General features: G+C 40.3%; 1 protein-coding gene across 9 annotated transcripts in view; it reads right to left on the bottom strand.

Annotated features, from left to right (window-relative positions):
* mef2aa (myocyte enhancer factor 2aa) overlaps nucleotides 1–732 on the bottom strand; it is a 70,226-nt gene extending 69,494 nt beyond the window's left edge. For 4 of the 9 annotated variants that reach the window (XM_067589697.1, XM_067589688.1, XM_067589694.1 and 1 more), the window contains exon 1: nucleotides 469–731. The gene's annotated coding sequence lies outside the window, so the exon portion shown is untranslated. Of the gene's footprint in view, nucleotides 1–50; nucleotides 191–468 lie in introns of all 9 variants that reach the window. The other 5 variants (XM_067589693.1, XM_067589695.1, XM_067589700.1 and 2 more) reach the window with 3 other exon arrangements.
* Nucleotides 733–21,624: the final 20,892 nt, after the last annotated feature.

Below are 21,624 nucleotides of genomic sequence, written 5' to 3'. Positions count from 1 at the left end.
GTATAACAACAGTTGTGACAAAAAAACAATTAGACAGAAAGAGTCTCCACCTGTTCTCCATCAGTAAAGTTTCTACCGTGTTGCAGTTGTTTATGAGTTCAGGTTGATGCGAACTGACAACAGTGTGGATCCATATTGCTCTCAGCATCCCCTTGAGCAGCAACTTTGTGTCGACATACACCCCTCCCATCTTCCCAAAGTGATGGCAGCAACAACAAACAAAAAAAACAGTGTTGCTAGCAAAAAATACAACCAACTTTATGGTAGTGATTTACATCAGCCTAATAAGTTTCACTTGAGCATGATGCTACAGTGTATGTGATGAATCCAGATTATCACACAAGAAATAAAATCTAATATTGGATTCATTATAAACACCTGAATCAAACTTGTCAAGACATTAGCATTAATTGGCATCCATTTCCATGTGCAAGGCATCAGGACCTTTCCTGACACCTGTGTTCTCACCTGTTTGTTGTTGCTGTTGCACAAACGCCTTCACAGAACCTGCTGATCCAATCTCCACTTCTCTTCCCTTTTGACTTTCTTTATCTCTTGCTGTCTACAACTCTTCCTCTTCTGTCTGCTGCCTTTGTTTCACTCTGCCCATTGATTTACCTCAAAGCCAGACCAGCTGGCTTTGAATGCTTCCCCTTCGAGCCCTAAGAGGCCCGACTTCACACCCTGTTCCTCCTCTTGTCCCTTGGTCTCTCTGCCGGCAGAGAGTAAGGGGGGCCGTGGTTTGAAGGGTAGGACCCCAGATGGACATAGACATGTCGGGCATGCGTTATGTGATGGGGCTTGGCTCTGGGCTCTCTGGACCAGCCACAGCTGTCAGTCATAACTCCAGAAGGTGTTGAGGATTTTTCATTCCTCTCACAGAAGTGTAGAAAGATGTCATTTTCTCCAACACAGTGAACAGTTTTAGAAAAACATTCACACGCTTATGTTCTTTGTGGTTGATACTGTGCTGGTAATAGTAAAATTAGTTTAAACAGCGGCCAACTTTTTAAAATGTATGTGTCTAAATGTAAAGGATTAAATACATCTTTAATCTGTATTTATCAAAACTTGAGCTAATTTGCCTTTTTAAATTAGGGAGGAAAAGTTATTATTCATGACATAGTATGTATTTCAACAAGTTGCAGGGACATGTCAAATAACGGTTTGTTCCAGCAGGGCTTTGATGCGCGACAGCTGGCATTTCCAACATTGCACCAGACCACAAATAGACCCAGACACTCTTTCTCTCCAATTAAAAAAGGGGCCTAAAACACGCGTCTCATGAAGCAAGCTTTATTAGGCTATATAAGTCAAGTTTGATCCACAATACGATAGCGAGGAAAGAAATAGATGTTTATTTTGTAAATGAGAAAAGCACAAACAGATCACTGAGTCACACAATTTTCTGAGACAGAGATCTGACCACCGAGCTCTGAAATAACATTTCATTATCTGAGGCTCATTAAAGCAGCCTCTCTGAAAAGCCCTCAACAGCCCTCACCAATCTCCCTTTCCCTGCACATTCAGTCATGGGATAAACACTGCCAGCAAATGCCATACAGCAGTTTCAGTGACTTTTGAGATAATCTAAAGATACCCATTACATACTCTGTAGTGTGAGCTCCCTACATAACCAATTGGGGATTTTATTTTATAACAAATATACACGTATTTTTTATAATAAATAATGTTTAAAGTACACGAGTACTCAAATCTAGACGGGTTGGTACATTAAGTATTTAGAAATCTGTTGATTGACTGATTACAAAGTCCAGAAATTCTCCATCCCCAGCGATTTTAATCATGATGGTACAAAAGTCTTCCAACAAAGTCATATCTGAGGAGACCGCAGCTATGTGTTAGATAATCAAGATCAAGATCTAAAAATACTCCATGTCTCACAGTCTGGATCTCTTCTCTCATTACCCACTGTAATTAAAAGTAACCAAGGCATGCCAACTCCAAATAGCATAGAATAGCACACAACTGTTAATGCGAAGGAATGACACTTGAAATGGAAACCGTTATGATATCAGCTCGCTGAGGAAAGCAGAGCGGATAACACAGAGCTATGAGAATTTCAGTGAATGTGGGTTAGTAGGAAGATGTCCAGTTAGCTTTAATAGTCAACTGCAGTCAAATGCTTTTTTTGTGCAAATCAAGACAATGCAATGTATTTGTCATACAGGTTTAATGACAGGAACAACTTGTGATGTTTTTCTCTTGTTTATATCTCACTTCTATACAACTTTGACACTGTAGTAGGTTTTGCCGAGCGCCTGTGCTCTTCCCGAGGCAGAGAACGACAGCATACAAAGGACCTTCTGATGAGCTGATGATCTCTCTTGAGATTACCAGTCTCCTGGGTTTCTTAATGTATTCTTCTCTGTTTATCGCACTGCTGAATACTTTCAGCTGCAAGGTGGAGTAGCCCAAACATCCATCCTGTCTTGTTTACTTGATGGACCCCTTTTTTTTCCCGGCAAATGTAAAGAGAATCAAATAATAACACAAGCTCTTTAATTATCTCCAATATTCACATGAGCCTATAGCTCCATTTATAAAATGTAGTCTCCATTGTACTGAGCTCATTAAAAATTGAACAAGGTCAGGAATGAAACTGCTCTTACCATTATTCATTTTGTCCCTAATTTCAAGTATTATTTAATTAATCACCTGGAATGACTCAAATAATTCACAATGTCATGAGTTGCTAGGTGATATTAGCGAATTACAAACAGTACCAGTCAAAAGTTTGGGCACACTTTCTCATTCAAGAGAATGGGCAGGTGTCTTAAGTTTTGACTGGTACTGACTCACAAACACATTTGCATGAGTTAAATGAGTTTCCTCTTAAATCTTTTTGAAAATGAGAGCCAGCTCTAAATTCCTGTGGTAACATTTATTAAAATAGAAGAATATTCATGATGCTATGATGCCTTTTCTGGCTTTTTAGGGGGGGAAACTTTGATATTCTATGAGTCAAAACAATCATTTTGTACTTTTCACAGTTGCCTAATTTCAAAGATTTTCTAAATTGATGATTGCATCATGAACAAAAAAATTGCTGCATGTATGTGCATGTATAGTGTGTGTATCGTGTGAGTTTCTGACACCACCATAGCCAGTCAGCAGGTGCCATCACTTCTCATTCCCACCATTTACCGTGTAAAGACATGTTGAGGACGAGCAGGATCAAGAGAGTCTGCCAAAGGGAATGTGTGGGAGAGACCACTCTAATTTCTGCCTTTCAGCCAGTTCTCCTTGGCATTTTAGCTATGTTTCCACATCAAGCTAATGCTACTGTAATTTATTTTGTCAGACTGTATAGCAAGAAGGCTAAAGATATCTGGATCTACTGTCACTGTTTACCTGCAGGCGGCATTTAGAGAAGACAGTGTTCCACGCTCCAAATCCTGTTTCTTTAGACCTTTTTAACTGATAGGTTAACCAGGCTCAAAAAATCTGAAATATATGTGTACTGTATCTGTGGGTCTGTGTCCTCTCTTTTTAAACAGATTCAAACATTTTTCTTCATACTAACTTTTGTTTTTGCTATCATATCCTCTGAATTGCTCCTACACTGCTGCCTTAGAACACTGAGCACTCACAATGCTCTATTACTGCATGGCTGATTTCTAAAAAACCTTCTCTATCACACAATTGTAGGTAGTAGGTGCCCAGTTCTCCCTAAGCATTATGACTCACACCAGGCATAGAGCAGCTATCCAACTCTAATCCACAAGAGATAATTTGGTATTCATGTTTTACAAATGTGCTTGAGAAAAATCCCTAAATCTTTTTGGCAAGTGCAGTCGAGAAAGTCGTGCGAGCATGTCATCCACCATGAAAAGGCAGTAGGATGGTGGAGTAAAGCGGGGCTTTGTCTCCTGAATTCAGCCTGAAAGACACTGCCATCATCAGCTTCCTTTGTTGTAGACTTTGTCTTTCCAATATTTTACTGGTTTCTCAAAGGTAAATAGAGGCTTGACTCAGTGGGGCACATGCAGTTTTCCTACAACAGGTAATAAATTTGCGTGTCAGGCCTGCGCGTCACAGATTAAACATGCTTTGTTTAGGATGATTTATGATTGTGATGTCGTGCTGAGTGCACTTGGCTGTGAGGAGCTGAGGGTTTGATGGCGGTGAGGGGGTAGCAGGTGAGGCGGTGGGTTGGTGAGTGTCAGATTTGTCTTACAGGAAGACTGATCTGTAGCTGCTCCGAGGGTGCCCACTGCAACACACACCTCTGTCATTAATCACATACAGCCTCGGAGTACAGAGTGCTTTGTCTTCTCCTCCTCTCACACCAGCGCTGCAAGCTGTCACCATCCTGAGAAAAGCTTACTTTAGAGCCACTATCAAGAAGTAAGATAGACTGCCTTTGCCTTCTGAAACTGTAGAGTATATATGTATTCCCACAAACAAAGATATAAAGTTACAACACTAAAACAGAACCCCCTTGCTTCTGCACAAATTCGTAGCTGTTGCGTGCTAGCATCCCTAACACTCAAGAAAAAAAATAAAACCTAAAGATCATGAACTCATGTATGAGTAGTTACATTTATATGCTCTGTTTTTTGTATAAATATTGCCTGACTATAGTATCTGCACTATTCTTGCACTCTTCCTCCTTCAGAGAAGGTTACCTGGATATACAGGATTAAGATCATTCACTATCCTTATGAGGAAACAGCTGAATCAGCAGGCAGCACAGCTGAAAGCATGTTGGCTTATAATCCAAATACAGCTGACTTCTGATGCCCCACTTACTTCCGATCTCTCACACACGCCTTCCTTTCTGAGCTGCAATCTGAGGTATTAGTATTAAATGATATATGATATTCTTTGTTTGGGGCTGAGTAGTTAATCTTTCACTGTAAGATGAACATTAAGAAGAAACATTGTTGACTTTACATTACACACATTTAGAGCAAAGCACCTTACAAGTAGTGCATTCAACCTGCATAGTAACAAGAGCTACATGTCATTAAAACTGTAATTCTATCCCTTATAAAAACAAACTGCTAAGAGTGTGTTGGCAAGGGAAATGTAAACCACCGCACCTGCAATCTCCACAATAGTTTTAGATGTGATGAGTGCTGAATGTCCATAGCCAAAGTACATCAAACCCTTGTGTTTGAAGTGTTTTCATGGGCCTAATAGGAATAATAGATGATACTGTGACAGCATTTGTAAGACACAGAAAGGTGAAAAATTCAAATACACAGAGAAGATAAAACCTGATGATGATAACAGTCTGTTAAAGCATGAATTCATAATAGCACATATTTTTTCCATGTAAAACATTTTGTAACTCTGTTTTGAAAAGTGCTGTATAAATAAAGTTTATTTTATTATATTATTATGTTATTCTACACCATTGCCTTGCCAATACAGTAATGGTGGGGGCAGAAAAAGAACAAATTAAAAAAAAAAATCAGAAAAGAGGCAAAGCAGGGAGCAGAGCAAAGCTAAAAACAACAACCTGTTAATTATGTCATACATATCTATCTAAAGCATCTCTGATCTGCATGAAACTAGTACCTGTTTTCTCTGTGTATTTTAATGTGCTCTCTACTCCCTGAAACTGTGAAATTGTCACGTCAAAATCTATATTTTCTTCACACTGAAATATGGGCTAAATTTTGCCATGTACCCTAGGCATCTCATAAACAGTTAATTTTTGAATGTAACCCTAGGTGGTCAGGAAGGGGAATAACGATCTGTCAAAATAGAGTGCAGGTCCACAAAGCATGCTTTCAGTGTGGAGGGCCAGATATGTGAAGTATATAATTGCGCGCACTGTTTAACATTTATTACATTCAGTACACCATTGCGGTTTGTTTATCGTAACATACCAGGCAAACAGAGTTAATGTGTGCCTAAGTAAATATTTGCAGCACTATATCAAATTCAGCTACCAAATTAAGGATATCAGAGGGGCCAAATAGGGTCGCGTGTGAAATAACAGAGTTGTTAGGCCATCCGCTGTTCCATACACAGATTGCCCTATCACAGGAGTGGTTGAAGTGTTTGCACACAGAGCTTTGCCGCCTGCGGGCTTATATATCACACTGTGCCTTATTAAGAGCTTTAACAAAATCTGGCTTTCACTACCCCCCCTTTAGTCACCACTCTGAGGGCAGCAGTCTTCAGGACCACTATTTCAACACAGCTCCGACTAAACGCCTAGTCCCCCTAAACAGATTGGGGCAGTGTACATGTGCTTGATAGATAAAAGGCAAGAAAAAGGCTGTGCTGTATAAACTCAGAGCAGAACGAGTCTAAAGTGATATCCTTCTTCCTTTTCTCTCTCCCTGTAAGTGGTGTAAGAGATCAGACACACTCTACTTTATTGGATGTCATGGCTTGATTTGATTCAAATATATTTTTCAACACACTGCACTGCCTATTTAGATGTGCACCACAAATGCTATACATGTTTCCAGTATTAATTCAGAAAGTGCACGGTATTGAACTTTTTTTTTTCCTTTCAAAATGTAATTTATGAGCACATGAAGAGAGCATGGCAGAGACCTCATGGTACAAGTTCAGCTGTCAGCTAGACAAGTCATTTACTTAAATGCAAAAGTAATGAACAGTGGTGCAAAAGAGTGAACCGCTGACCCATAAATTGATTATATTCAGCTGCATGCTGACCCACTGAAATGACTTCATGGTAATTGTTGAAAGTTACGATGTATTCTGGGTGTAGCCTAACTCTGTCCTATTCCTCCAGTCACCAAAATAGAGGCTCCATTTTATCACAGCATGCTGGGAATTCCCCTCCATTTCCTCGTGCTCTTGACCTCCCACCCTCCATTGTATGTGCGAAGAGAGGGTCCGGGGCCGGAGTAGCGTGTGCAGCTCTGCCAGGCTGACAGATCAGCTCGACGTGCCCTCTGCTGCTCCGTCTGCACTGCGGCTCCATTGTTCTGCCCTCTCAGGCCGAGCCGCAGGGCAACTCCTCACCATTGTGTCTGACAGACCTGCAACCTGATACCATGGCACCAGGCGCCTGCCTCTGTCCCTATGGAACACTGATGCAGCATGTATATGTGCACTTGTGTGTGTGTACATGAAATTTAATTACATTTGCACAGAAAAAATAATTGTAAAACTCCTCTTGAGTTCCATTTTCGCGTTATCCACATATCTCTGACATGTTTTTTTTTTCAGAAAGGTGTAGTTTAACTGTTGTAAACGTGAATTTTTCAACATTATATTTATTGGTTTTGAAATAGAAAGAACATACAGTCATACATACATTGACATTTACGAACATCCCCTCCCCCCACCTTAAATATGGGAATTAATAATCAGGGGATGTTAACATACTCATACACAAAAAAATCAATGTGATCCAGGCACCATAGGCACAGGAAGAAACTTGGGACTACACTGTAGTAGGATATATGTCTACAAAGGCCTGATGCTCCTATTTAGTAGCAAACTATACACTCACAGCCACATCTTTACTGCAACAAGAGGAAGACTGACATCTTATCTCACCTCCACAGAGAAATGGAAAAACTGAGTCTGAAGAAGCCTATAGTGCAGACACAACACAACAGCCTATACACATCAAAGCAAGCCCCAACCAAGCTGAGCATGCCGTTGTGTGTCACTGAGGAATAGTCCTCTTTTTATGTAACACACAGATGATTAAAGAGTTCAACACAGCAAGCAGACTAATGACTCCACTGGGTTGCAGGGGAACTCGGGAGAGAAGAAGGCAGGGCCTCTGGAGAATACTTGCTGAAACGGGGATAGGTTCTAAAATATACAAATTTATTCATCAGAAAGCAGTCTTTTTATGTCATCGATGTGTGCGTATGTGAGTGTGTGCAGGTGGCAGAGAGTGAATGTGAACGAGCAAGGCGGAGGGGGAGAGAAAGAGATGAGAGAGAAAAAGAGATAGCAAGGCTGATAGTATCAGCCTTCTGTGAGCTAAAAAACATCAAGCAACCGGTAACAACCACAATGAAAAATCTGCAACTCTGCCATAATGTTGGCTTCTGCATCTTCTTTTTTCTCTAATAGTCTAATGGATATTTTAAATATCATTAATAAGTTATCTTGCTCCATTTTAAGAGGTTTAAATGAACACTGTTTCTGTCTCTTTGGGATTTTTTATTGCTTTTTTTTCTTAGTTTATCATACATAGTAATGGTTGCTGTGGTATGTGCATACAGTCCTGAGTCAGAATTGTTTATCCAGTGGATAAATGGACACCACTGGGTCCCTTGTGAGAGGTGACAGAGTGATGAATGGTTGTGGTGTCTCTGGGACAAAGTGCAGGAATTATTGTCAGTCACTATAGGAAGAGGGATTAATAACCACAACCTAGTGGCGAAGGGTAATCATAGGAGATTAAGAAAACGCAATCTTCAAGGAGGTGGAAGGTGCAAAGATTGACCCATAACACATGAAACTGTGCATGCGGTGTTTCATAACACTGCATAATCATTTTAGAAAGATTGTGCAAACAGGTCATAACATGACTCCAAATTTAAAGTGTACTCTGTTTGAAAGACGCCTTAAAAACAAACTATTAGAATTTAGTGTCTCATTTACAGTGATGGATTACTGTTGCTAACCTAATTAGAAGTTCCCAGAGCCAAATGCATGAGCCAAAAATGAGAAAAGAAAAAAATCTGAGCAAAAACTTTCTTGAAATGTATGAAAAAAGAGTTGTTTTTAACAGTAGAGCATGTATTATTTATTCTGAGCTCCAAGGATTCTTGATTACAAATATGTCTTATTTATCTGAGGTCACGAACTGGCACTGTTGCTACCAAGAAGGTCCTTGGATTGGTTCTCAACCCCGCTCCTTTCTCTTCAGAGTTCCTGTGTCCATCTGGGTAAATACGGTTTACTCCCACTCTCTAGAGATCTGTCAGAGCGGGTCACATTCAGTGTTGCCAAATCATAGCAAGACATTGTTTAAAGTGGCAACGGTACTGTATTGATTGTCCTGTTGCAAAGCATTGGTGTAGCAGCGGCAGCTTAATGCAGATCTGTGGCTCTTAGAGAGTAATAACAGCTAAACTGAAATGTACAGTATATTAAACAGTGTGACGTGGGCTCCATGATTTACTGATGGCACTCTTTATGTATGTCACTGCTCTGTTCTCATCATAGATTGGTATTGGTTTCCCCAACGAACCAACAAACGGGAGCAAACAACTCAGAGGAAACATTTAGTTTGAAGCTATATATCTTTGTCTCATGATGATGTGGATTTTTATTTTAACCTTTTTTACTATGATGTTGGTGGGGTTCTCTGTGTGTGTCTCCCACTTTTCAAGGGCAATGCTCTATACTTGGTATCCATTATTCATCCATATTCTATACCAGCCTTTCCTGTTCAGGGTAGTGAGGGGCTGGAGCCTAATTGAGCACACACTGGACGAAAGGCGGAAGTACATGATACGCTGGACATGTTGCCAGTCTAACACAGGGCTCCAATTTGGTATGTTGGTTGTTAAATGTCACTTTGTTGTATCCATTGATAGGATAATGCTGTATTTCTCATGACCTCGAGACGTAGTCAAGACATGTTTGTCTTTTGTTTTGTTAATCATGTGAATAAAGACTTTTTTAATTGTTTGGACGACAATAAAGTAGTGCGCCTTGTATTTTGGGGGGATTCCAGTCCCTCTCTTGTTGACATAACTCAGAGGCTGTTACAAACCATTGTGCTCTGAGAGGAAACATTTTCCGTCCTTAGATTGAGGTGCTGTTTAAACATAGACAGGTAGCCAACACACTTGTAGAGAGTCAGAGGAATATTTTGAATACGCCTTTACCGGAACAAATTTGTCAAACTCAAACTCGTAAGAAAAATAGCACCAATTACCCATTGTTGTAAAAAGTCCAAATATATAACACACAATATTTTTTTCATGCACACATAGCTCCTTCACATACATAACAAAACAGTGTATTGTTGTAGTTGGTGAAGAAAATTGCAATACATTTCCAATTGATACGAATATTATCCCTGTGTGGTAGCTTTAAAGTGCTTTAAATGTATTATTATTTTTTGCTAATGTGTATAAGATGGCTTTAATTTACATATGACCATATACTCAATTTAACCAAAATCTAGAGTACATTTGAAATAAACTGCTTCAGAAGCAAATCGTTTTAGTCAAGTGTCTTTCAGATTTTATCCCATCTGATTCCATTTAAATCTTTCTCAATTCAATCTAGGGTTGTTTTTTTTTAAATTTCAGTTTCATATCCGCAAGAGCTTTGCTACCCCTTCTCTTTAGTCCAAGGCCTCTTTGGAAATAGAACATAATTTCAGAGGAAAGGATCTTCATCCCTGGATATGTCATTGGAATAGTAAATGCAAATCCACTAAAATGGTTACTCCTCGTGAGTACAATCCAGCAGGGATAACAACATAAACAATGGTGCAGATAGTTGTTCAAACCAGCTGCACAGTGCTATTGTTAGGATTAGCAAGGTAATCTCAGGGCTGGAAATGCTCACTGTGGAGACACCTGATCAGCCAGGGTGGATAAGTGTTTGTTCCTCTTTGATTTCAGACAATTATTACAAAAAGCGTTCCTACATATTACATTTTTCGGAGATGGACATTTAGGTTTATATTAAAGCTTGAAAATAGAGAAGTAGAGAGGTATGAGCAAGATAGAAATGATTAGAGAAACAATGTTGGGGAGGATTGGACTAAGACCAGGCAAAGACAAGAGAAAGGAAAATATAACGGAAGAGAAAAGAGAGCAAAACGAGAGCTTGTGTTTGTCTGGATGGGCAGAAGGCCTGCAGAGCTTGGCAGGAGTCCTGCTTCTGACAGCAGCTGCGGCCTCAGTTTTATATCTTAAGGTGGTGCCTTGACTCTGCACCAGCTCTTCTATCTGCAGCTCTCATGTTTTCAATCAGAGGGGACCATAAATTATTGTCAGCAGTAATCACAGCTGTCCACTGTGGGCCTGCTGAGGGGTCCCAGCCTGTCCTGGTGCATCAAGTCACACTGGATTGTGGCACCTCTGATACGGGCAGTGGGAAGGACCTGCAAGCGGAGTGAGAGAGAACACAAAAGTTTAAAAGAGGTGCTGTTTATCTGACAACCTGAAGCAAATGAAAATGATATGTTGGAATGAGACAATCAAACTCTGACTTACAGCAACAGTGCTAGGTTATGATATATCAATATCAGTTTCTAAAGATACTGCACCATAGTTCTGCCCTTGGCCTTCATCTCTGTACAGCTCCATAAACACATGTAGCTGGCTGGCATTTATAAGGTGAATATTAGACTTTTGACCAAAAAGAAATCATTTTTATCCCTGTTGTTTTGAGGCTAAGATTTAACTTCTAGTGTGCTTATTTTTTGTTCTGGCTTCAGTGGCGTTCTGATGACAAGGGGTTGAGTTGTTAATCACCGAATATTATGAACAATCCCTTTTATTCTGTAACACTGGAAAGCAACACCAATGACAGACTATACATCTGTGATCAAACATGATCATTCATTGTCACATTGTTAAAAAAAGAAAGATGTGGTTTCATTTAATTCTAACCCTGAATGAAATGAGAGAACGCCTGTTAGAGTTTTCACTAAATGCTGGCACAGCTCTCCTCCCTGAAGTCGTAAAGCAGACAAAGTGGGTTTCCCCTCTTTCTTCTGTCCGCAAAATTCATCTGGCTCCTTTGGCAAGTTGCCCGTGTAATCGTGGCACGGTCTGTGTTTTTCACGACAGCACTGTTATTTTGCTGTGAAAACTCTCAGCATGGGGTGGCACACCCACCTCTGGCAAGACACTGCTGTCAGAGCTGATCAGCAGAGAGCAGCCTTCCCTTTCAATTAGCCTTGTCTGTCTAAGAACAGGGCCAGGAGCACCAGCACACAGCCACACAGGCACCCAGTGAAGGAACAGCAAGGAGAGCAGGTGGGAGGAGAGGGGAGAGATGGGGAAGTAAGCCCCAAAACTCCAGACGGGGACTGAAATACCCTCCACTGCTGTGCACTAAGTCCCTCTATACCAGAAAGGGCCCTGCCATGGCACGTCACAGTAAACACAGGCAGGCTCCATGGAAACACGGCCATTTGGCACAAAAGCACGGGATGAGATATGGCACCAATGAGGCAGATAATTCCCTGAATAACTATATCTTCCCCCTCATGTGCTATCACTGTGATGAAGAGTGAGTGTGCATGTGTGTGTAAAAGAGGGAGAGAAAGAGAGTGCAGACACATGCGGTGAAACAGCTATGTCACATGTTACCCATGGAGTGACTTAAAAAACAACACACCACAATTTATATGGCATTAATCAAGAGACAAATTAGAGGCTGCTGGGGAGCTTATGAACAGCATTGAAGGGCCTTGAAGAGGAGCGCTGGGAGTGAAAAGAGAAAGGGTGGCAGCCATGCCCTTAGGTTGTTTATTACAAATGCCACATCCAGGTGGGATTTGCAGAGTTGCACCCTAGCCAGCATCTTTCTCTCAGTGGAAAGAGCCTGAGGTGGAGGATGGTAAACATGGGCAGCTGTAACACAAGCATGAATGTCCCCTTGGGCTCGGCTGGGGATTTTCAATAGAGAAACTGCTAGGAGGAAGTACTGTATCGATAACCTTATCAAGTCTGTGGACATTCTTAGCATTCAGAGTGGTGGTCAAAGTAGATACAACTTCTAAGTAAGTCTGACTGGACGGAGAACTTAGTTCAAAGATCTGTCTCAGGGCATAATCTCAACACCTTGAGCCTTTTCTTCCGTTTTCAGTGTTTAATTCACCAGTGGCGAGTGTGTTGAATAATGTACACTAGAACCAGGCAATAAGAAGTAACAGAGAAGAGAAAGACTGTGTGGTATGCTGCTCCAATTTTCCAAGGTTCGTTTTTCCTAACAGTTGAAGAGATGCTCTACTGTAATGAGTATCATGTGTTTAAGGCTGTTGTAGACGGTCGTTGTACCTATAAAACCGGCGGCTCTGTCACCAGCAGACTAGAACCTGGAAAACCCATCACTGACTTAAACTTGTAAAACTTCAATGTGAATATGGTGAACACACAAAATGGGTGTGAATTAATTCATTATTTGACTTTTTTGTCAATTCGTCATAATTTATACACCATCTCCCATTACTGAACCCTAACAACAAATATCATTTAGTAGCTGTTCGGGAGCTTTTAATCCTATCACATCATCTTTATGGTGAGATTTTTCTGTTTCCAAGGTCAGAAATGAACTTTTAAGCTTTAATATCTTATCATTCATCAAACAACTTGGTTGAATAAGAGATAGTTGTAGCACTTGTAAGTGCTCTATGTGAGTAGGTCATTCATTCATACTTGTACTGTAGCAAATCCAGACTAATGCCATCAGTTTCACTGTATACTTACCGCTCCAGATACTTGTATTAATGCACACATTCTATATTTTGCGTCAGTGACTGCAGGAACAATACAGGGCATTGTTGTGATGTGCATTGAAGAGGGTGTGAGATACTCGAATGAATGTAATGCTATTAGCGGTGCAGATGTAATTCTATTAGTAGTGCAATGTAATACCACAGAGCAAATCTAATAAGACTGTTATTATCAATGTCACAGCACAAACACAGTGTTATGATTGTTAAGTGGCATGGATGACTCTGCATGCTCTTTTTTTTTTTTTTTTTTGTTATGGGCTGGACTCAGTATCTCTGCACACTTTCAAGCAATGCCAAAATCTAAATTCCAGCTGCTTTCTTTCATATCTCTGGTCTCACATGCATCCTGTTCAATCCATATGTAACTGAGTATATGACTCTACCTCTTTGTTCTTTTGCCATTCACAAAATATCTATGACATTTGGGAGATATTTTATTTCATCCTTATTTGACCAAACGTATCATGATGATATGGTTTGACTTTGACTGTCTGAATTGATTAAAAAAATAAAAAAGTATTTCGAATGTTGATGATTTAGAATACAAACATCTGTGTCAATAGATCAGTTTATAGACATCATCCAGCTGTGGTGCAGCCACTAAATTTTATCATGTGAGCCAAGATATTGATAGTAGCTCTGCTTATTAAATTTTAGATCTAAAAGTGTTTTGATTAAATCGTTTTATCCCCATCCATGTCATAAACATGTAACAGATAATACTGAAAGAGATGCCTGTTTAAGAGAAAATATAATAATTTAGGAAAGGAGCAACAATATGACTTTAAGTACAGAGGGAAGGACAACATCCTCTCTCAACTATCCAGCTGATGTGTGGGATGGGGGGCCCTTTGGTGAGTGTTGTTGTCAACCGAGACAAACTGCAGCTCCTGGGAGTGCCCCAGATCTGACAGAAACCTCCCCCTCCATCAGTCACGTCATCTGAGTCAGTGAAGGAGTCTGCGCCCTGCTCGCGGTCACACTAACCAGGAGACACAAGCTGTTCCTCTCCAGGTGCTCATTAATGCACTTGTCCTTGATACCTCCACCATACAACAACACAAAGACAAACACATGCCTGCCGTGTTCTAATTACACTTGCACGCACACACTCACAAGGATGTGCATCGTGTATTTCACTAAGACTTGTAAATGTCAAACAACTGCAGATGCCCCCTTGCTTCCCCCTCCTGCTGTTGCTGTTCTTGTCTCTTTTGTTTTTTCTTTCTTTTTTTTTTCATAGGTGGGGTACACAATGATAGGGACCGTTGTTGTGAAGCGGAAAGAGACAGAGCAAATGCAGTGCTATGTAAAGATGGTGCAAACCTTTGAAGTGGGGGACGTTGGGGACAGCTGATAGGAGTGCCAGCACTGGAGTGGAGATTCATCAAGCTTCCTCAGCAATTAGCATATGGGCCTAATTATCATATGAAACCAATCCTCCATAACCAGCCTCTGCCTCCAATATGACTTCCTATCCCTCTACATTATCACCCATCCCACTGAAAAATGGCGAGCATGGATGACCCTGGTATTGTCTTATACTTCTTCTCTCCAAGGCCTGCTTGAATAACTACCATACCTCCAATGTTCCTTTTTCCATTATGCAGTTAAGCCAGACAGTTAATTATCCAGGAGCAGAGAGGCCGGGTCTCTTTGCTGGCTGCGATAACGATATGCTTTGCTGGGCAGAGAATGAAGAGGGCCAGCCCATAGGGAGCTGTGCTGATGTCAGGCAATCTTTCAAAAAAGGCCCAGGCAATTAGATGCACCAGCGCTACCAGGGATGACTAGTGTTATTGAGGATACTGGCTAGCTTCTCTAATGGGGGTATTTAGGGCAATTATGATAAAGATGTCAGGGCGACCTCCCTGCGACTGCTGCTTTTACAAGGGGTGCCTCTAAGTGCAGAATCACAGAGCAGAAATAAGGAGTGACTAAAGATGCGGCCAGTCCCGTGTGGAAGTCTTGCCACCAGCAGAACTGCACTTAAGACTTGTCTCATGTGGAAAATGCTGTCTAGAGGTGCTAAATGGGCTAATCTGCCCTCAGAGTTTAGTTTTTTTTTAATTTTGGGAGTCTTTAATGACAGTCTAAAGAAAATAAACACTCCAGCACTCAATTAAAGAGTAAAGCCTGGCTGATTTGTTTCCATTTAGCATCATTCGGCTTCAGCACATCTGGCCCAGGGAGAGATCGGAGCACTGTTATTATTTAATGGACGAGGGAAGCTGACCATCTGTAAGGTAGCAAAGCCCCACAAAGGGGCCTTTCATGTGGCTACTGTTGTACACTGCTTTCGTCTGAATTGTTTCCATATACACGTTTACCTTAGTCATCACCTCTCCACCACCTCACATCAAAGTTACTTCTCAGGGACTTAACCACGAGCTACTGGTCACCGCACACACCTATAACCAGCCAGCCCAGTTGCAATGTTAGCATATGCCATCCACATGGCTGGCATGACACTAGACACACATTGACTAATGTTTGAAGTGGGTTCAAAGAGGCAAAAGCAGAGGAAAAGTGCAACGTGGAAGCAGCATGTATCCTCTGTCCTCCTTTAAAAGCGCCAAACAGCTGGTCATGTTCTTACAAAGTGCTCAGTACATTTCCATGATTGTTTTTATACCATGGCTGTGGATAATGCACCATGATATCCCTCTCTCTGTAATAACTTCTCTGGATAGATATTAGACGGCCAGGAAACAGCAATCCCACTATCCAGATGAAGAAAAGCTCTTCAGTGAAGCACATTCCAAAAGTAAGTGTTTCTTTCTGTTGTAGTTCATGGAACAGAGCCATACACTAGTCAAGAGAGACTGGGGAGATTAGATATGAAGTTTAATGCAGTAAAACCCTCAAAGTACAATGAGCCTCTCTCTATAACACTGTAATGAAGGAGTGCTGCTAAAGAAAATTAATCAGATGAGAGGAATGTAAAGTGATAGTGTTTTTCTCTATATGTAGATACATTAATTTTTTTCCACACTGGTGGCACAACAAATATTGGATGAATTGCCATGAAATTTTATACAGATTCATGATCCGATTTCTACTGACTTTTTCCTCTACAATCAGGTGAGGCTGACATTTTTGTTTTTATTTAAAAGTCTCCACAATTATTGGACGGATTGCCATGCAATTTGGTACAGACATCTATGATGTCTAGAGGAAGAATCCTAATGACTTTGGTGATCCTGACTTCTCCTCCAGCACCACCAGTGGCAATTCACAGGTTAAGTTTTCAATCAGTGAAATGCTTCAACATCTACAGTATGGATTGGCACAAAAGTTTGTACAGACATTCATTGTTCCCAGACAATGTCTCTTAATGACTTATGACGGTGGTCTCCTGACTTTTCCTCAAGCGGCACCATGAGGTTGACATTTGTGGTTTTGAGTTAAATGTCTCAAAAAACTATTGGATGTATTGCCATGAATTCATGTCCCTCTCAGAATAAATCAATTCTAATAACTTTGGTGACCCAAATACCAGCAAAGCTAAAGAACAGCCTCACCCTTGTAGAGCTGCTAGCGTGGCTGTCGATTCTTAGTCTTGTTTAAATTGCTGTAACTCTTGATATATCAGATGTTTTCAGATTTATTCATTATTTTTTTACTGCTCGCCTTTATAATTAATTTACTATATGCGAATTACATCCATAAAAGTAGCAAAACAGACTAAGCCAATTTTGAAGTAGACTGACTTTTACTCATGAAACATCTGCTCCTTTCTTCTGTGAAATGAAAGACTAACAAAATATGGTAGCATTCAGGAGTGGAACAGCACTCATTCTGCTTAAATAATATAAATACCAGCATAGCTACTCCCTCTTTTTCCTAATTCACCCTCAATGATTTTTCATCTCACGTTGGCTGCTTTTCATTATTTGTCTTTACTCCTTCTACCAAATGCTACCAAAGCATTCCAGCATCATAAGCAAATGGGCACAGGGGCCTCTCTGAAATACTAGCCAATCAATCAGGCCAGGTTTGCCCTTCTGGAGCAACAAGCCCCCATCCTACCCAGCAATCAGTCATGCCCAACCTCTGGTTGTCCTCTTGTCTATTTTCACACCATCTCTTTCACTCCACAGCTAACACGATGACTTATTATGTTTTCCAACTTGATTCCCCTTGATGTTTGCTCTCTAACTCTCTCACTGCCTGTGAGTTACAATCCCGTCTGCTGAATTTCCATCACGATAGCTGGAGAATTAGCTCCAAATGTTTGGCAGACTGTCAAAAGAAAACAGGGGGAACCTGGAGAGAAAGAGATGGCTTTAAATTTTGATCTTAATTTTTTGGCTATTTACCTTTATCAGTAATATTTATCATGAAAAAGATTTTTTCTTAATACCTACCGACAGGAATGTGATGAGGGCATAATTGTTGTACAGTCACTATATTACCTTCACTTGGCAACGTAAAAGTTTCCATACAGTATTCTGCACAATGTTGGTTTAAAAAAGAGTTTAAAAAGCTTTCCATGACAAATTGCCTCTTGCAAATAAATGTATAATGCCCGTACTGGATGGAAGTGTATTGTCTTCTTTGGAATAACACTCCAGTGTAATAAAAATGAAACAAAAGTCAAAGCTTTTTCCCAAAAGGGTGCAACATATACCTGTACTGTACCTTTAAGGCTGCTATGCTACACTGTACACACGGCTGAGAGGTACATTTAAAATATCAGCTAAGCATCAACTAACAGTTTCACAGCCTGAGTGATTACACACATGTTTGTTTCTGTCATTTACTGCAAATTGTTGTTGATTGGTGAGGTGATTTTGTGAGGAACTTCTTTGCCTTTTTTGTCACAGGTGCTGAGAGATGAGATTACTGAATTTGTCTAAATCTAAATTGTGAGCAAATTGTCCTGAAAATGACTGAAAAAGCTCATAAATCAAAGCCTTACAGATAGCCATTTCATCAAAACCAAAGCATAACCTTACAAATTGCAGCCATCTGAGTCATTTAGTTCCATTAGAGTGAGGTGTTCCTCTTAATGCAAATGGATAATCAAGAGCTCTGCATCAGGCCTGGACAGAGGACCAGCATGACCTGCTGTGTGTACATAAACCACAGCTATAGTGATGGATGGCTGGCTTGACACTGTTGTTCTGTGATGTAGTGGAAGAAGGTTCCCATACACCATCATATGCACACACAAACCCCTAAAAACACCATATGTATCATTGTCTGCAGATGCTGAAATGAGGATGTGTGACAAAGGAATTGTTTGATAGTGTGGGTGTAATGAAAGGGTAAAAATGTGTGCTTGTGTGTGTGTGTGTGTGTGTGTGTGTGTGTGTAATTGCATAATCAGGAATACATAACAGCTCACTTGTCTGATTACATCAGACACACAACAGGAGTGAAAATCACCTTTGCTACACAAGCTCTACTCCTCTGCTGTTTTCTAATTCATCTATGGTCAACAGGAGGATAACAAAAGAAAAAGCAGAGAAAGAGTGAGAACAAGACCCACCATCCTTCCAGGAAGGACCCTGAAGGGTTTGGCGCCCTGAAAAATAAGGCTAATTTGAAGGTCATTTAAAGAGCGCCAGGCGGTGCAGCTCAGGAGGGGGGCCACGGAACAAGTGCAGGGGGAGCAGCTTGGGTTGCACCGCTGTGAGGTAGGCGCTCCGAAGCTCTCCCTGGTGCTCTTCATCAATCTCTCGCATCCACCGAGAGCCTCCTCTGACCCACATAGCCGCCAGAGGGAGGGGGTTGCCTTTCTTCTATTATTGATACCACTGCATCACACAACCTGCACTTACCTGAACCAAGTCAGCAGAGGAGCCACAAAGGTCAGAGAACCACAGGCAGACATTTAGCCTCTCATTCACATTCACAGTCAAGGGTAGGTGACAAAAAAAAGCCCTTTTGATATTGGTATTGTGTATGAACCATTCATACTGCATATTCATGGCACTCTGGGTTAAATTAATGTTCTGGTCAAGTATTAAATCTGAGCGAATCATTTCAGCTTTCAGCAGAAGGGATACATTTCCTTTGCAGTCGGCCTCTTCCTCAAAGTGCACTGACTGTACAAAAACTGCCATATTTACAAAGTTTTCTAATTGGGAAATTGGAAAAAGCCGTCTGAAACATTACTGACTTTTCGGACATATAATGTGCATCTCAGATGTTATGTTAAGTAAACTAATATGAAAAAAATTGATGTTCTTGCAACTGCAAAAAACTGACATTCTTTTGGTCTCGGTTTTATTTTTTTTTCCTGGACATATGCCACACATTTTACACATGTAGTAGAAACAGGTGAAATATGTGTTTCCCTATGTAACACTCTGAGTCAGTGAATGGGCAACTTGCAGCTTTTCCCTAGTTTAAAATCAAGGTGACATGGGGTGCAAGGCTGGACCATAGTGTACTAAGGACAAGGAGCCGCACCATCCTCTCATCATTTGGAGGGATGTCCTTGGCAGTGTTCAGTGTTATCTTTCTGTGTGTGTGTTTTGGTTTTCAGGGTGCAGGGATACGGAAAAAACACGCAACATAATTTTGGATATGTCTGGCGGACAGTTGATCCGTGTTTTAGCAGCTAAAGTTTGATTGCAGGGCAACTGGAAAGAGATGAAACTCCCTCATACACATATCTTTCTGTCACAATGCTGCTAAAACTGCAATTATGAGGGAATGTACATGCTGTCAGCACACAAAACACAGTTATTGGTTTAGTGGGCCATTGTCTAAGCAAAGAATGGCAATATCACCTCCAAAGCTCTCCGTAATCTTTGATTTTGACATTGAATAGAAAGGAGAGAAGAGGCATTAGTGGCAAAACAATAGTAGATTTGTTTTCTGCATATGCTTCAAATTAGGCCAAGGTTTGGGTAAGGATAAACATAAGTTTAAGCCATCCTAAGTCCATACCAGAATACAATTCACATTTGAATGCAAAACTATTGTTAAACAAAGCACTGGCATTGGAACGATGCTGCTGGATGGAAAGAGAGCTTATCTTATCGTCCTGTAACTATCACGTCTTTGTTGTGGACAGCTTCAGTCAGTTCAAAGAAAGGGGTGCCTGGCTTAAGTGTCTGGCTTTGTTTTTACTTCTCAACAGCAGCACTACTTGCACAAATACTTTGATTACAGAACTGAAACACATTTCTTATTCTATGTGCGAATAACATGCTTTATCTGAAGTGTAGCAGCTGTGAAGACATTAGCATATTCGCTGTGAGACAGAATATAATACCTTTGTTAAAGTGGTAAACCACTTATGCAATCTAACAGCTATAGAATTGTGCCAGTTTTCCTACATTTGGAATTTCAGTTGAAAATAAATGAACTATGTTGTTCTCAAACATAAAACATGAATAACTCAGACAGGTAAGACTACTGTATTATAAATGCTTCAACATCAGTAATCAAATACTATTTAATGACTTAATCATAATCTAAGAATGTACAGTATAAACATATCTCTGACTAAATACAATCTGTACTATCAAGTTGTACTCATACTGCTACTCTAAACTGTTTCGACAAGGGGCTTATGTTCATTGCTAAGGGATGGGTGTCTGTGGCTTAACTAACACAGGAAGTGGGGACAGCTGTATAAATGTTAGGTGCTAGTTTGTGGTTTTAACAAATAACTGTGACATATCTGACAAGCATGAGCATAATATGATTGATGACTGTTACTGATTGAATATGACTCCAAAAAGAGTCAAGATTGCAGGCATTCATCTGCCAGAGAATTTGATACATAAATCACTTTCCTGATACACAAGAGTGGCATATCCCTGTGTTGACAAGTAAAGTAAAGTAAAGTAAAGTAAAGTAAAGTAAAGTAAAGTAAAGTAAAGTAAAGCAAAGTAAAGCAAAGCACTAAGCTGGGCAGAGTTTTACATTAAGGCATGATAATAACTGGTCTCATTTACCTTGTTAGCCCACCACTAAATGTGAAATATCTCTGGTGCTATAGTCATTCTGGGGAGATCATTTTGCAAATGTATGATTTTCATAATTTCATTGAGCACAAACACTAAAACAACATGAAATACACATTACATGGATTTAAACTTCTAATAATGCATGACAATTATATATATATATATATATATATTAAAAAAACAAATACAGTGATTGTGTTGTGTAGTTCATTTCATTTTCATTCAGCTCAGCGAGCAGACTCTTACTACCAGTTATGTTCATGACACATGTTCACA

The sequence above is a fragment of the Thunnus thynnus genome, chromosome 5 (genome assembly GCF_963924715.1).
Source record: "Thunnus thynnus chromosome 5, fThuThy2.1, whole genome shotgun sequence".
NCBI lineage: Eukaryota > Metazoa > Chordata > Actinopteri > Scombriformes > Scombridae > Thunnus > Thunnus thynnus.
This window is presented reverse-complemented; position numbering and strand designations above follow the sequence as displayed.